Source organism: Mycteria americana, chromosome 10, assembly GCF_035582795.1.
Source record: "Mycteria americana isolate JAX WOST 10 ecotype Jacksonville Zoo and Gardens chromosome 10, USCA_MyAme_1.0, whole genome shotgun sequence".
In the NCBI taxonomy this organism is placed as follows: Eukaryota; Metazoa; Chordata; class Aves; order Ciconiiformes; family Ciconiidae; genus Mycteria; species Mycteria americana.
Window position 1 is genome coordinate 6,173,692 of NC_134374.1, and position 17,983 is coordinate 6,191,674.

The 17,983-nt window shown below is 38.5% G+C and overlaps 1 long non-coding RNA gene across 1 annotated transcript in view; it reads left to right on the forward strand.

Moving 5' to 3' along the window:
* Positions 1-17,034, forward strand: part of LOC142415144 (uncharacterized) — a 62,717-nt gene extending 45,683 nt beyond the window's left edge. The window contains exon 3 of the long non-coding RNA XR_012777300.1: positions 16,593-17,034. This is a non-coding gene — a long non-coding RNA (uncharacterized LOC142415144). The remainder of the gene's footprint in view (positions 1-16,592) is intronic.
* The last annotated feature ends 949 nt before the right edge of the window (positions 17,035-17,983 follow it).

The window sequence follows — 17,983 nt, forward strand, 5'->3', positions numbered from 1 at the left end:
GTCTAATCTTTTGCCGATTAAACTGGTGGGCTGGAGAAGCTGCCAGAGAATTTGAATAGTAACAAATGATAGCTGCAATTGCACAGCTGGCAAATGGGATGTCTGCTACTTCCCAGCCTGCTGTAGGCTCTTAAACAGAACAAATGACTAGTTGTGGGGTTTTTTTCTTTCATTTTCTTGTTTGGGTAGATCTACATTGTCCACAAAGATGCCACTTCATGTAGGTATAGGCTGGCCGGCCTCTGTATTACAGAGCGGAGTTAGTGTCAACGAGCTAGGTAAAGGATGGCCTAAAGATTTTCCAGTGCCCAAGAGGAACTTCCACCTCTTGCAGCAATCCTTGCTGCCATGGTTATGCTGCTGCCAGTACTGGAGTTTCCCAGTTTAAGCTAGGATGGGAATCTCTGAATGAATGGCACTTCTACCAAAGTAGACATGTACAGACATGTACCAAAGGCACCCGAGAGGTTGGAACCGTTTCCTCCTCCTTTTTATTGCTGCTGACCTTATTTTTGTTGCCTAAAGGTAGAGGTGTTGTGTGTTGTGAACTGTGTCTCAAAAATCCATCTGCAAACAGACACTAAAACAACAGGGTGACCTGTTCAATTGGTAGAATCATTCTCTGTGAGCAGGTTACAGGGGTGCTCCGAGATATTTGCTGGCAGAAATACAAGGCATAGGTAAAAAGATGTGTATTTCTTGAAACAAGTGCTAAGATACAGCCTCTTGCATGGCTACCGTTGCAGTTACCAGAAATGCTTACACTGGTTTCTCCCTGCTCGGAAGAGAGTGTCTTCACAGTTTGGGATGTCCTTCACCCCTCAAATTGAGCCTGGCAAGACTGGGCTTCAGAAGAAAGCGCAGACTCCAGCTTTTTGAAATGGACCCAGAATGTGTAGGGTGAGGTTTGTTCTGGAGCTGTCAGAAGGGATAAGGTTGTTTGGTCAGAGTCGTCGTCAGCTGGTAGTTTTATATTTATTTGGCTATTCTGCTGGTTTTAGGGTTATGATTTTTATTGTTATATCAGGGCACCTAGAAGCTGAGATGATCTTCTGTGGTATGTAAATGAAAATAACTAACTAAAATATGTTTGGCTATGTTATTTGGAGATTCATAAATTGACATTAATTGGAAAGTATAGCAAAACTTGTTTTGTTACTTACAGTGTTATTTTATTGCTTCTGACAATGACATGAGTTGTGTGTCTGCCATAAACGTCCTTGGAGAAATGATAAATTATTATTATTATTGTTGTGCAGCAGCAGTATTAAAGTTTTCTTTTTTCCTCGTATTTAAGTATGCAAAAGCCTCCCACACTTAGCCAACTGTGCTGCTTAGGTAAATTAAAGACTGACTAACATATATGCATCAAACTCTGAGGCAAGACAAAAGAAAATTTGCTAGCAATCTTGCCTTGACATGGTTTACCTGCCAGAGAAAAATCCTTTCTAAGTCGCGTCCCACACAGAGACTTACTTTTCTTGTTAGAATTCTGTACGTGTTGCAAGTAGAGCATTCAGTAATTGTGTGCCAGGATTTCAGCTTTATGTAGGTGTCAGACTGGTTTGTCATGGATTTTGTTTTTAACACTGGATGTATTTTGCAGGTTTTTACTTTCCATAAAAGCAACTCTCTCTTCCGGGCTGACACACACCCCGTTGAATAGACTCTACCAGCTATAGTTTGAGGTGGGACAGAGGGGTTTTTGACCTGGAAAAAAAAAAAGAGTGAACCACAACCCACAATAGTCTAGTGCACTCAAATACAGAAGAGACTTGGATTGAATTCTGTGCTCTCATCAATAATTACTTTTCCAGTGTTTCATTTCCAGTAGGAGAGATTGTGAGAGGCTCCCCCTAAAACATCTACTAGCCTCGTGCCTAGTAGCCCACTAGAATACGCGAGGCAGAGCAAACTGGAACTGGAGAGGCCCTAGCTGGTAACACGGGGGAGCAGTTTATTCCTGCCCTTTTTATGCCTAAACATTTGAAGCAGAGAAGGTTGTGCAACTGATATTTTATTTGAATAAAACTGTTCCAGCAAAACAGCTTTAGTTGAATGATAGTTTTCTAATAGCAATATCATTTAATCCTCGCTAACCTCTAGCCTTACACATTGCCAAGGTGTTAAGCATAGTGTGGCGTTGCACATTGTAACATAAGCCCACTTTCTGTCAAAGCGCAGGCTTTTCAGACTGCTTTGTTTAAATGGTAGGGGTAGGCAAGCTTTGTCAAATTTTGTACCCGCTCTGATCACTGAGACTTTCAAGGACCTCTCAAAGTCCTCAGGACCAGGTGCTAACAGCAGAAAAATAGTGGTTCGGTGCCTCTTATGACAGTTGTATTTAAACCTTTGATGAAGGACACTATTTAAAAGAGCTGGAGAATTTCACAGAAGACTCTGGGAACATTTGCTTTTGTTTTGATTCCTGCAGATTAGCATAAAAACGCTGAATTAGTGTTCTTCCATAGTCTTCTGTTATGTATACTGAGGGCAGATTTAAAATACGGCTGCTCAAACCTCAGAACTTTTGCTTTATGAAAAATTCTGTATCTTTGATTGTTTTGGGGGTGGACATCAAAGCAAGCAACAATTGATTTTGAAACTGCTGAAGAGAATTTTGAAAAAATTTTGGAAAAAATAAATTTAGTTCAAATATTCAATTGCAGTAAAGTTTGCATTTGTAAGAAAAGAAATACAAAGATGGGTATAAAATAATAGTAGAAAATTGAAAGGATAAAATTAATATATAGTATAATAATAATATAATATCTATTAATAATAGAAAATAATTTCTTTGTAGCAATTAATTTTTCAAATGAGACTTCCAAATTTTTCAAATTGAAAAAAAAAAAGTTTTGTAGGGTTATTTTTGTAATTAATATGAACTTACAACCGCTTCAGATTTGTCAGTATTGTATTTTGTAACATGACAACTGGACCAACAAATAACTTAAAACTAGCAATAAATTCTACTGTGATAAGTTACTCTTGAAGCAGCCCAAACGTGACTGACAGCAAAAATTATTCAAGTTTTCTGAAGTCTCAGAACTCCCCTGTTTTCCCGCAGACTACTATTTATGAATAATTATACAGTTCCTGTCTGAACTTTAGACCATTGCATACATAATACAGAAATTATTTCCGTAATCTCGCAGGTATTGTTAGAAAAGTAAACTGATAAGCACACACATGAATACTATTCAGCGTAGGGTCTTTGCTTTGAAAAAAAGGGAAATGTATTCAGCCTCTGTCTTCATTTCTTACACATGTATATCATATTGATACATGTGATCTCACATGAATTTAGAGTTCTGAGAGTACTCTTACATGAGGACTATACTTAAGTGTTTTGGTTATTTATGCTTTGAAAGTTATCTTCACAGTGTATAGCTTATTTTTACCTAAATTGTTGCTCAAGGCTAATTGTTTTGTTTTATGGAAGTCTTGAGAGGTGGTGACACAGCTCATTGCTCAGTATACTTGGTGTGTGCAAACAGCAGCACCTGCTCTTGGGAAGACTATATATAATTTGCAATTTCATGTTGCCATTTGTGGAAAAATGTTCAATATTCTTATCTGTCTTTCTACTTGACTCACAGCCAGTCCTGGTCAAATAAAAAAGCACTTGACAAATACTTTTTGTATAAAATACTATTTCAAGCTTTGCTTTTGGCCATTGGAAATACTTAACTGAGTGCCAGCTGAGTCTTGAATTTTATGACAAGCTCTTGCTGAAAGCAACTTTGTTAGAAGTTTGTGGAGAGAGGACTATTCATTTTTTATTTTTCTTTTTAAAATCTTTGGTCATTTTAATACATTATGATTCAGCAACTGGCAACAATTCAGTTAAAGCACAATAAGCCAATACACTGCTGAAATGTGCTGGCTGAAAGGAGTCAAGGAATTTATGTCAAATATTCCGAGCTGAAAGAAACTAGGATCAGCTCCCAAATGACTCGGGTACTCCAAATTTACCATAAAATAATGTCATGGTGATGATTTCCACCAGCTGTATTTATTTAAAAGCGGGACAAAGATTATGCTTGGTTTCACCAGATGTCTGTCTTGCCCAGTATCCTGTTTCTGGCAGTAGCCAAAGTGAAGGACTAGCAGAAAAATACTCAACAGAGCAAACATATTGTGATAGCTCCCTGAATATTCTCTCAACCTCCAACACTTTTCAGTGGAAGAATTTTCTAAGCAAGATGTAGTGACATTGTACTCAATAGCCCTAGAAGACTGCTCTTCCATGAACTTGTCCCATCTTCCCTTGAGCCCAGGTACTTTTTCAGCATCCTGCAGTAAGGGCTTGCGGAATCAAAACACGTGTGAACTTTGCGTTTGGCTTTTCCTGCTGATTTTCGTCCAAAGTTCCTTAACTCTTTTTTTTGATGGACAATCAGTATCTCCTCTACACCACTAATGATCTTACAGACTTCTTTCTCAGGTCTATCATTTGTCCCTTCCACTCTGACAGGTTCAGCAGCTGTTCCTAACTTCGCCTATCCCTGTCATGCTTTCCTGAACTGTTTCCAGATCTTCTATATAGTTTCTGAAATGGTATTGGGGGAGTGAGAGGAGACCAGAATTGCACACGATATTATATAATTATGTAATGTAATTTTTCATTTTAACCTCTGGACCTGATGTCTGAGTGGGCATGTTTAACTCAGCAGCCCTCATTCTGTACATGAACTTTGGGCTGTTTTCCTGCATGTGTCTCAGTTTTTCTGCATTTCTTCACTTACCATTTGCATTCTTAGTGGCCCTAATGTAGCTCTTCAGTCAGCCCTTGTTTTCACTGCAAACTTAAAGACAAGCAAATAAGGTGTTTTCATCTTACTTTTTCATTTTTTGAGGCTGAGTCAAAGACCCTGTATAGCACAGTGGAGCACATCCAGAAGTCTGACTCGGAGGATAACAACAGCCCTAACCCTGGATTCCATGCTTTTAGTGGTTTGTCAGATGCAGCCTTACATCCATATAACACACTGGACGTACTCTACAGCTTGTTTCTCATATGCGTCAGAAAAGGTTTTCCTGAATGCATTTAATTTTTTGAGCACTTAGAAACGCATTTCCGTAACTACATCCTAAACATGGACATCCGTGGAATATACCATCTTTTTGTTTTGTTTTGTTTTGGTTGGTTGGTTTTATACTCTTGTGTACCTTTATGTTGGCTAGGCTTTCGAGAGATTTCTGCAGTTCTGTTACACTGTCCTCCTCTAGCTTCTTTCTGCTCTGAATTAAGAAAGTAGCAAACTGTTTTGTTGTTTCCAGGCAAGTGGGACTCTACGACCAACCTCTGCTTTAGAGATTTAAAGACACGTTCTTGAGCTCTGAGCACATTCTTTAAAGAAAAATCAAAAAGCTAGTGTTTTATTAATGACATCCTCCTACATTGCCTGGGTAGGCTGGTCTTTTAAAGCACTAGATTAGCGCTCAGCAGCTTATTTTCTTGAGACTGAACTCACTTCAAGTCTCTCAGAAACAGTCATTTGTCAATGATTTGGATTTAATTTCTGACTATTTGCATATTGGCTTTTCTGACTCAAGTGAAAGTAGGAAGCACTGGTTGTCATACCTGAAAGCCACATCTCAGGGAAAATCTCCCACTGGAATTCTAGAACAAAGGATTTCTAGAAACGACAGCTATGCCCAGTTACAGCCCAGATAAAATCTGCCATTTAACATGTTCTGTGCAGACAACAAATATTAGCCCTACCTTTATACAACGATTACAACTCCAGAAAGGCAGCTTTGTCCTTGAACTGATGCAGATGGCAGAAGGCAGCTCAGTTGCTCAGAGTATTTTTTTTTTCCAAGGTGAAAGTCAGACAAGCAATATCTAAATTCTTTCTATGTGAATTGCTGTGATCTTGATTAAAGTCTCAGCTTTGGAAAGGGAAGTCAGTAGGGAATACTCACATTTTGAAATAGTTCTGCTTCAGCCGTTTCCCAGGTTGGTTAGAAAATGCTCAGTGCCTTGTCACTTGGCCCCCATTGCTTCCTAAAATGCTTACAACCAAGAATGTTTCCAACCAAGAATGTTTCACCACAAAGGACCAATTCTTAAATTAATGTAGATTAAGTAGTTCTCACATGCACCCCCCTTGAATTTACAATACTTCTTAGCAGGGCTTCACTCGTAGTGGGTGTATTGGCTCTGATGAGTTCTGGTTATATTATAGCAGCAGAAAGTGAGCTTGAAGGTCAGCCATGCCTTCGTTTCCAGAAGATATCTAGTTAAGCGTGTTGTACATGTTGCCTCTAGTACTTACTTTGTGTGGTATCTTACTGACTTCCCCAGCAAACTTTCAGCATCTAGCCAGCTGTCCAGGCTCCCTGTGTACTCAGAGGTGACTCATTGCATCCATCTGGGGTGGCTCTCTCCGCTGACTGGGGATGACCAGCTTAACTTTTAGTTCATTAGATTAGATTTGCATTGTCATTGACCAAAATTTTGTTACTTGTTCTGATGGCAGCAAAGGGAAAGAAACTATATTCCTTAGTTCGGCAGCAGTGTGTAAGAGTGATTGCTGGTTGGAACCTGACAGCTATGGGTCAAAGTTTGTGGTTTTGTGGGGGTGCTTTTATTATTTTTATTTTTTCGTTCACTGATACAAATCACCCAACTCATGTGAGGATTACTCATGTGACTCATGTCTACAGACCCAAGGCTGAGTTGCTGGTCAGTTTGCTTTGCATGTATCTGTGTGATAATAAAGAGTCTGTCATGCTTAGACAATCAAAAATCAGAGTCCTACAAATATGAGTTTATAGATGATCTGATTTATGAACGACACTAATAAGCCCATCTTCATGGATGGGCTTTGATGTTTACTTTAAACATCTAAAACAGAGTCTCTCCTGAAACAGTGTTTGCTATACAGTTATGATTTGGGAATGCTTTCCCTTCCTCTGTTTAGGGTATTCTCTTGACTTGAAAGCTGAAACACAGAGGCTGACGAGTGCTGACCCACAAAGGGAAATTAGGCAAAAGATGCTGAGTGATCAGTTGCTTTGTTGTAGGTTGCCAGTAATTAAAGTTCTGGCAAATGTTGTATAAGGTTATATTCAAGGATATTTCTTTCTTTCTTTAAGGTTTTGACAAGCATTGCCCCTGTGAGGAGGTATTTGTATTGGTCTCCTCCATTTATTCTGTTACATTTCAGCATTCTTTGAGCAATAGCTTACAGTATACATATTTATTTTACTTTTTCTTACTGTAGCTGACATAAATATTGACTTAATCCAGCAATTTGTAAGATTTTAAGGCACAGAAATCCACTTAATCACTTTGTATGCATATCGCAGCATCAAGCTTGTAAAAGTAAAATGTAAACTTCTAGAGTCTGACCAATTCAAATCAATTTTAACACTGAGGAGGGAGTCAATTTTTCTTCTCTGGAAACAATCTTGGTACATTTGGAACACTTCTACTTGAAAATAAAAATCAAAGAAAGGATCATCTTAAAATCCCATGCTAATACCCTGTGTATGAAATCAGTTTAGTTTGGTCTAACATGATTTTATAATAGTATTGCAATCAGATGCAGCATTGTGAATTGGTTTGGAATTGTATAACTTTCATATACATCAGTAGCTGCCTCACCGGTCAAATCGCAGTTTCTTGTTGATTTTGGTGTGAAAGTGATTAGGCAACAGCAGTCTCAGGATTCCCCTGATAAATTAACTGCTAATGCCTATGGGCCTCCATTTAAAAACAAACAAACAAATCAAAAAACCCCACCCCAAACCCCAAAAAACTTAGCATCTCTGCTGCAGTCATTGGATCTCACCGCTGGAGTGACTGCAGTTTTCACAGTGGGCTCAAGCTACGGGGTTTTGAGTACAGCATGGAACAGAAAAGTTCAGAGGTCCCTTGGGTCCAGCCTCGTGCTACAACAGTTGAGTAATCTCTGGCCTGTCCTTTGATGTTTTCATCAGGCACCAATTAGGTGATTTGGTAGTAAAACGTAAATGTTTATAAAGCACTTTACATAGTGGCATACGTCATGATTTATCAAAGCCATAGTTAAGCTATGTTTCGTGCAACGCTGCAAAAAATTGTTAAAAAAATAATTTGCTTTATGGTCATTCGCTCGTATTCAGTAACGATGTGGAAATGCAGTAGTATACTCTATTAGGCTTTGGCCTAGTATACTCTTGTGCTGCTGTATTCCTCCTTTGTTATTTATTTAATCCACTATTTTTTTCTTGGTCCATTTGTGCATTGGCAATAGCATCTTTCAGATTTATTGGAAATGTTTTTCCTGTCATGAAACACAGAAATGCCTGCAGAATATGATGGCTGACATCTACCATCTCTTGGTGAACTTTCACAGTCTCAGCTAAATTATATTCTCTGCAGTAGAACAGCAGTAACCTCAGCACCCACAACCATTCAAAAACTAATCAAAAGGAGCTCCTGAAAACTAAAATCTTGGGGTTTGTTTGTGATAGACATGCTTACATCTTGCATATCATCTTTTTGCTTGAATGTGCGTCTCGGGTGAACGCGGGTGCCACACCTGCCTTCCTTTTCTGTGGCAGGGATGTGTCTCTCCAGTAGAATTAACACTAGATCCATTGGACTCCATTAGTGACTACAAATCTGCTTTGCTGTATTCACTTAGAGCCTTATCTATTCCACAGTAACAATCACAAAACTTTAAAATGACAGGAGAACTTTTTATGGTTTTGAAGGGTTTGGTCCAGACAAAATCCTGTGGTTGCTTTCTTCTACCAAATTAATTTTTGTGTATGCTGTAGTGATATTAACCTCCACCATTTTAAACCTAACAGGTTTGCAGATGAAGTATTTCTTAACATTTAACTAGGTTGGTGGACCTAGTTGAATGAAACACCTTGGCAATTAAATTGTCAGAGCTACAACTTTTTCCACAATGTAGAAACAACTGAACGGGCATTTGGACAGTGATTTTTCTGGTAGAACTGATTTAATTGTTGGAATCAGTTTGTTGAGTTGATTTGTCAAGAACACCTAAGCTTGGGCTGGTGAATCTATAATTTGATACAGTGTTATGGACAGTGGTGTTACTGTACAGAATCTAACAAGGTTTTTCCTGTGCTGCTTGTGTGAGTAAGGTTTTAATGTTAGAAAAAATGCTGCTTGTTAGTATTAGTAGTAGTTCTAAGTTTGCATAGTGGCAGAACTGATTTGTGTGAATAGGAGAAGGTTTTATTCTCAGTACAGGTCTGTGTCAGTACAGCTCTGGAAGGACAGGTGACCCTAGGAACAGGCAATATTGATGGACTGAGGATGCTGAAAGAAGAGATTGTTGCACCTCTTTTTCTAGGGCTGATACAAGTATGAATACAGAGGGTGCTATGGATAGTCTGTTCAGACTCCATGTCATTGTTCTGTGAGAAGCTGCCCTTCAGAGGTCCCAAATTCTGATGCTTTCAGGGCAGGCACGAGACAGGTGTCAGAGGGAGCAGCAGGGTTGGATAAAGCATGACAAGAAATACAGGACTGAACAATTGCCTGGGGAAACGACTCCAGAGCTCTTCGTGAACCAAGAAGAGTCAAAAGTTTGCGTATGATAGAGTTAGGAGAACGGGGCTTAGACCACAAAACTCCTCCATAAAAATAGAAGAACGGAGTATTTCTTTTCCTATTTTAGCAATTTTTGAAAATAAACCATCCCATTACAAAAGGAGACAACTTCTTAAAAATAATAATTGGTGTGTTAAAATACCTCCTTTTAAAAAAAAAATTGCTAAGTAAAACATTTGCCTTCTTTTATAGTGCATTATGTTTCTTTTCCTTGTCCAGACCATTGGCTTCTTTGTACTAAAAGATGCTAATTTCTGCAGCCTTTCAGAGCATTTACTAAAGCAAAATAATTAGTTTGCTTCTAAATGTCAAAGTTTTCTTGCACTTTCAGCATCTAGGTAACTTACTGACATTACAGCCCTGAGAGAGAATTGTGCCTATGGGAAGACAATTGATAAAACAAAGGATATTCAAAAGAGCAAACTATGCATCCTCAAGGAAAAAAAGAGTATTTGAAAAAAGGCCAGTGCATAAATTTAGGCAGTGGTTGCTTGCACTCGTGCTGCCTACTCAGTTAGTTTGCTAGATAATTTCTACCATATGTTACTAAAATTTCCTCAGCAGTTCATGTATAACATCTGTTTGTTTTAAGAATCACCTGCATTTCTTTTCATGAGAATATTTGAACTTTGAGTTTAAGGGCAAATATTTTATTGGAAATGATAGAGGAAAAGAAATATTGCCAAGTTTTTCCTTTGAAGCTGCATTATTATTTCATCTAAGACTAGTTGTTTTGGCTTATTGTAGAAGTTTCCTGTTTTGGGAAACAGATTTTAGGTTTTGTTAAAATAACTTAGAATTTCATGAAGAATGTGTTATCAGGTATCTGGAAAGGAGCCAACTTTTTCAGTGAATATGGTACTTTTGGAAGAAAAACAGAACAACTGTAACATGAATAGCGTCAGACTTCCCTGTATCTTGCCTATTTTCCTGCTAAAATCTCCAATTCATTTTAGGAAGAATGACTTCTACCAGGCAGTAAAGATATTTCAGTCTTTGTGCCTCTCCAGATCAATCTCCATAGGTGATGCTAGGTGGGATGCTAAATTTTACAAGATAAACTCTTATCCATGAAGAATGATACTGAAAACTACTACTTTGTTTCAGAACAATGAAGAGTCATCAAATTATCACCTTAGAAATATCTAACCTAAAGACGGTCCCAATTCATTTACTACTAGAAGGAAAAGCTTACACAAAATGTGAGTTTTGTATGTTATTGATCTTGTATCCCAAGACACAATTGGTTATATTCCATAAGTGGCCAAATTATTTTCAAGAGTACTTTTACAGTCATGAATAAAGTTTCTAAGAAAGATTGTTCATAAATATTTAACTGACATTGCATTCTAGGGAAACAATGTCTAAGTGGCAGCAACAATATCTTCATGGCACATACTTGGTACGCAATAGCTGATAAACAAACACATTACTCTGTAATTGCTATCCAGCAGAGATAATTCGATTAAAGAATAATTTAATCAGTTGTTAGAAAGGGAGGTTGGGGATTATTCACCCCAAACCCATTGCTCTCCCATTTTTTTTGTCTCAGTCAGAAGCCAGTCACGAGCTAGCTGTCCTGTTTAGGCCTTTGTATCTCAATGGTTTGGATGTAGTTTCAGATGTCAGCTCCAGCAAATGCATTTCATACCAAAGAATGCCAAAGTGCCCTCCCACTAAAGGCATGGGAGAGTTTTACCTCCGAGGTGATTTACTGCCCATTTAAATGTGTGAGGTGATTCTCAGTCTAGCAAAAAGTAATTCCTGTATTTGAGGAATCTGACCACTATTTTATTTGAGAAAGCTGGTGCCTGTGTGTCCCTTGGAAAAGGGAGGCACAGAATGAGTTTAGGCAAGGGGAGGCTGAATCTCCCTGAGATGCTATTAAACCTACAAAGGCAGCACCAAGGTAGAGTTGCTCTGAATACCCCCAGGTTTGAAGGTTTGCCCAAGGAGGGCCTCTGGAGCTATTTTCTGTGGGAAACTCTCTTACGGGTGACTTACCTAAGGCAGAGGCCCGAGTAACCGTCTCTTGGACATTTCCTTAGGCAGACATGGGGTCATTTAGAGCTGAAACCCATGCTGCTACCTTGCACCTACCACATTAACATTTAGCTCCCCCGTGGTGTAGGTAGTTATCCAAAAGAGTGCTGTGTAAGAGGTCCTTAGCTGAGTGGTTTTACCTTAGTGGACCTTTAGAAAAGTTCTGGGAAGAGGGAGTTGAATACCAGTGCTGATATCTGACTCCCTGAAATCCTGCTCCAGGTAATGATTTCCTGTACTTGAGTTGCATTTTTTGAAGTGATGAGAGAAAAGGATGTTAGTTATCTCCTTCCCTGTGAGGCTCTGCATATGACTCAGCACAGTAAGGAAGAGCTGGGGAGCAGATTTGTACAGCAGAACTAGTATCTGCAGGTGTTTAAATTTACAGTCCTGATTTAAGGTTTCTTCATGGGAGTTTTAAGGTCTAAAGTGTGCTAATAATAGGATAAAGTACGTATAAATGTAGTTTGTCATTTGTCAAATGTCTCTTTTTCTAGTTTCTTCATCTTTCAGTATTAATGAGATATCACAGTTACTTTCCAAATATCTTTTGATTTCTGGCTATTTTTAAACAATACTAAGCCATCTGGCAAAGAAGTAGAGGCTTAAAAAGCCTCCTTCCCAGAATAAGCAGGCTGTATTGCTGAATAGAGTATACACAGTGTATACTTTTGGATTTTTAAAAAGTTTGGGTTTTGGTGGTTGTTTTTGTTGTTGGTTTTGGGGTTTTTTTTCTTTGAAAGTTAATCCTCTGTTTGGGGAAAATGAGAAAGTGAGCAAGTCTTCACCACTTCCACATTAGCACATGTGTTTTGAAGATGAGCTATTTATTTTGCAGGTGAATAGGTTGGAACGCCGTCTTCAGTATGGAGTTTGCAGTGTTCTTGTAATTCATCCTTTTCACACAGAACAGACCTAGCTATGATTCCTTGGCTGCGTATCTCTATTTGGAAAGCATTTCTAAGGATGATACCGTACATAGGTTCACTAAGCCTGATGACAGCCTGATTAGAAACCAAGAACTTCCCAGCCTCTGTTCAGCCCTGGCTTATGTGTGGTACTTAATAGGGTAGCACCTGGTGCATCGTTCGTGGCTCTTGGCAGCCTCTATCTCTCTTCGTGCTTAATGGAAATGTTAACGTTTGCTGATGGTCCAGTAGTGAAACAAGCTGGAGAAAAGCCTTGTGGTGTCTTAGTGCAAGGCTCAGCTCTGGTACAGAAGCTAAAATAAGCCTGTAGTAAAGCTGGGGGGAGCACAGTAATACTGTCAGTATATCCTGAAGGCATGGCTGGGCTTTTATTTCTCAGAGGGCAGGGAGGTGGTCACTAGTATATTTGCCCTGCAGCCCCCTGCTCGATGCAGGGACTGGCTGGCTACTAGCTGCTTTCTGTGGGCCCTTAAGCCCCCAGGAAGATGACAGGGAAGTCAGCTCTGCTCTGGCCTTGCCGCATAACGGGGAGCTGATGCAGCAAGATAGGGAGATGATCGCAAATCTAGACAACTGCAGGAGGCAGGATACTTGTTTGCCCTGGGCAAAACTGGGTATATTTAGAGCTGTGGTGCACCCAAAAATAAGTACGTGATTTTTCACATTTCATTTCTCTGAGCATCACTGCGAATTTCTTCTCTTGATGCAGTGTATCTGCAGGGCAGAGTTTTATTTCAGTGAAGCAGTAAATAAGACAAGGTAACTGCTGGGGGTCTGCTCTTTTAGGGATGAAGAGTCTGTTCATGTTTAAAACAAGGACTGTCCTCATACCTGCATGTAGAATAACTGTGGAGTTGGAGATGAAGTAAAGCTACAGTAGAAATGCTATTTTTTTTCCTAATAAATAATGACCCTAAGGGTAAGAGAGCATGCATATAAGAGAACCCAAATACTTTGGTAAGAATTCTGTTGTTGCAAAACTACTGAATATTGTCCTCAAAGCCCCGAAAACTTTGCTTTGTGTTGGTGCAGGTCTGTTCTAGACTGGTTGATATTTGTTCAGGTGGGGTTTTTTTAGCTTACTGTATTTTGAATGAGATATTGGGAGCCCCCATGTTTAATCAGGTTGCAGGTATGACCAAAGATCATGTGATACAAAGTTGCACTGAATCCGATAAAAAAATTCTCTATTTGAGGAAGAGAATTTAATAATGTGGCAGCACATATTCAATTATTTAGACTTAAAGCATCTAATTACTAAACTTAAGTCTTTAGAAATCTTGATTACAAGTGTCAACAATCATTCTGAGTATAAGTATCTTGCCTATTTAAAATTCTCTCATCTAAGACTATTTTATATTGTTTTTCTAACTATGCTACAGTTCAATGAGTCCCGTAAGCACTATCCCATAGTGCTCTAATTGCATGGCTTCTACAGATACCATATCAGCCCATCACTATTAATGCGGCAGAAAGTGAGTACCCTTGTGTCTCTGCAAAGCCAATTTAAAATATTTCTAGAATATACTTTTGAATTACTTTTTCCTTCATCTCATTTTAGATAACACTTTGATTTAAATAAAACTGCCTGTGGGGCATTGTAGATTGATCAAAAAGTGCTGTATTGTTCTATTAGTTTAAATTCTTGGTGCTGCAATAAATCATTTTCTGCCTACTTCATTTGCATTTTTCAAGTTCTTAATTTAGTTCCAGCATGGGATTGTCTCAACTGGAGGAGGCAGAGATGTGAGGTAAAGTGTGGAGGAGCAACGTTTATTGAAGAGGTACATATAGCAGAATGGATTTTGGCTGAAATATGGAATAAGAAGCTTTTTAAGAATGAAGCAAAGGATTTCAGTTTTCTTCCAGTCTATATGAATTGACAGAAATGTAAAATGAGGGCTGGAATCTGAGCAGGAAGGAAGATTACAGGATGCACAGTGTGTCAGGTGCATGTTTATTAGTAAGAGTTTGACCTGTAATATTCAGATGAAAGCACCCGTTTCTCTGTGTGAGTAACTTCAGATAAATGCTAATCTTTAGCCGATGCCCTTGAAAGAACTTGCAGGGAAGCTTTCTTTCAGGGTTTTACTGCTCTTCATGTAGCTTTGGCTTTGAAATTGGGTACAAAATTTTTCTTTGGCTGTAATTATAGCAAGCAGTTGACTGCTTTTCTTCAGTAAAACAGAACAATGATGTTCTCTAAATAGGTACATTTATTGAAGAACTAATATATTAAGCAAGCTGAAGATTTACCTTTTTCTTCTGCCCTCTAATAGATACGTATAACTTTACAATCCTATAATTACGGCTTCTGATTTTTGGCATACAAATTGTTGGCAAGTGTTTTCATTGGTTCTTTTGTGCTGAAATGTAGAACCTGGGACATTGCCTTCTTCCTATGTGTATACAGTGTGATTTGATTTCTGGGCATCTTTACTCCTCTTCTGGCTTGTTGTTGTCTCTGTAAAATTAGTGAACAACTGAAAATTTTTCTCTAAGAAATGGATGAAAAGAAAGATTTCTTAATTTTGGCCTGTTAATTTTTTTTCAACATGGTTTTTTGGAAGACTTTAAAAAAAAAAAAAATCCAGAGCTGTTCCTGGGAAGATGTTTTCTGGATGTAGGCCTCTAGCTTGTAATCAGTTATGCACAAATGTAACTTCATGAATGTGGGTCAACTTGCATGTAGTTGTCTGATTGGACTTGCAAATTGCTGCCAAAATCTTTAACCTAGAGTTCAAGGAAACTACACAGCAAAAGAAACCTGATGAGAGCCTATTATTTCTTCTCTATTAAGCCCTCAAAAACATTCGGTAGATGTCATGTGGCATAGTCTCCAGATGAAGCAATAGAAAAAGGTATGAAGTTTGTTGAATCTACTTGGGAAACTGAGATTTAAACATGTATTATTCATTAGCAAGAAGCCAAAGGTCTGTCTTAATTGATGTTCAGGGAAATAAAGATTTTAGCGCGGTTGGGAGGGGGAAGGCACTATTTACATATCAGAGTTGCAGTGCTCTGGCAATAGCATGTAGCTACTTGCTACCAAATTTGTACATTATAAACTACCAAAATTCTTCAGTTTTGATGAGAATGATGAACCCAGCAGCCACTCCCACATTCATGACAGTGCAAGCCTTCAGAACACAAGCAGACAAGGGCTAATTTTAGCCATGGAAGGACTGATATGCAGAAAGCAGTTGTATCAATTATTATTAGATTATTATATTAGAAAGACCTCTGTCCTGTTGCATGAATGGAGAAGAATTAATGATTTATAATATAATTTGGCAATGTATAGCTAGCAGCCTATAATTTCAAAAGTGCCTGCTGTCTTTGTGTGATGGCTCATAGGTTTTGGCTATGAAATGTGGGATTCCAGAGGTCTGAATTGTTTAAGGCATGTGAAACACCATAATTAAGTTGCTGGTAGCTGTATTGCTTAGTTCTGCTGGAAAATACAAATTTATCTCTGATATTAAAATCTCCTAAAGTGGACATAGTTCATTCATTCTACCATTCCCCACAAATGTTATAGATAAATTTTAGATATTTTCAATGGGCAAACTGCTGTGGAGCTGAAAAATGCAGAATCCATTTTAGAAAATGATGAGAAACGTGTATTTTGCTGTATGTCATAGGTCAATTTAGATAGTTTCAGTTCTTAGTTGAGACATATTGATTTTCATGCTTTTCCCATTAGTTAGAATGGCATATACAGGATACCAAATGTGAATAGTAGCTGAGGTTCATATATCACAGCCCCAATGCCAAGAAAGACCTTTTTAACTCTCAGAAATAATGGAAACAAAATGTAATAAAGGCCAATATTCAAATACCAGCTTAATTGAGAAGCACAAACAAAGATTGCTTTTTCTGTAATTTTTAATATTTCTTTATTGAAGATGTGCCTGAGTGCAATTGCTTTGATAGTTTGAGTAGCTTGGATCTGTTACAATTCTGTGGTCTGTAAATCATGGATTAGGCACAATAATTTTTTTTACTTTTTTTTTTTTTTTCCCCTCCAGGCCCTACAAACAAACCAGCTTAGACTTATTCTGTTTTCAGGGTATTCTTCTGCAGCTGATCACACAGATGGAAGTGGCATGCTGTTCATCCAGTGAGTCTGATGAGCTAAAGCCTGTCTTGTCTCCTAGCTCAACCTATTTCAGCAAGAAATTCCTTCAGACTTTGTACAAGAGACAGGGCACAAGGTTTGGATATTTTAGATGAGCTCTCTGACAGAACTGGAAAAATCCAGGAAATACAATTTTTTTACACCAAGATACTACTTTGCGGACTAGTGCAGATAAGAGGAACTGCTGGTTTTCAGCAGCTTCCTTTCTTAATGTATATACATTGGCTTTTAAAAAAAAATGTGGAAAAAGGCAAGTATTCAAGGGCAAATGTAAAATTTTGTCAATAGATCCATTGAAATATAAGCTGTATTCTGTTATTTCATCTACCCATTTTGTGTGTGTGTATGCATTTATATGTATATATGTATTAAAAATACAAACAGACATACATACATAAGATTCTATATATGGTTCTGCTTTTTAAAACTCTTGCTGATTATCTCTCGCTCATCTGTTTGTTTTTATGCATCCTGTAATTCCATATTGTAACTCCAGGAGGTGTGAGAACAAGCCATTTGAAAGACAGGCCATGACATGAACATGCAATGGGGAGCAGCCAGTTCACTGCATCTTTTAGAGTGAGAATTTTTTTACTCTTGGAAAAATAAAGGCAGTAAAATCCCTGTATTTCCAAGAGGGCGCCATTCTTACCACATCGGTTTTAAAGGACAGACAAAGAAATGAAGAGGCTGCTTGTAGGATTAGAAGGAACAGACAGTGGCTCTTTTCTAGAATTCGCTGCCTGCACTGGTGTACAAGAGCAGATAGGCAGGTGCCATGTGGGTGCTGTGATTTACAGGAACAAAGCAGACATCCCTGGTGAAACATCAGAGATCTGCGAGCCTGGTCCCTGTTCTCTTGGTGTCTGTAGTTGTTAATAGCCCTTGGATCACGTACTCCTTTTTTTTTTTTTTTTTTTTTTTTTTTCACAAGGTAAGAGTTTTCCAAAAATGGTACACTCTTGCTTATGTAAGTATGCTGTAGGGTCAGGATTAGGCATAGGGGTAGTAAAGTAAAAACTGTAAAGGCTGACTGCTGGCAGAAGTCTGCATTTTCATTAGGCTCTGGTTCCTTTCTGCTTCTGTATGTGCAATCATACCCTGAAGGGTTAGGGTTACTTTAAGTCAGGTCGCGGTTAGGAGAAGGAGGAGCTGCAGAGTTTGGCTGCCTGTAAACGTCTGCCAGTTTCAGAGAAGGATGCCAAAGGCCAGCATTGTTTGACACGATGATGCATTGAGAGGGGCCTGTTGCTGTGATAGGCTTTGCAGCAATTCAGGGCT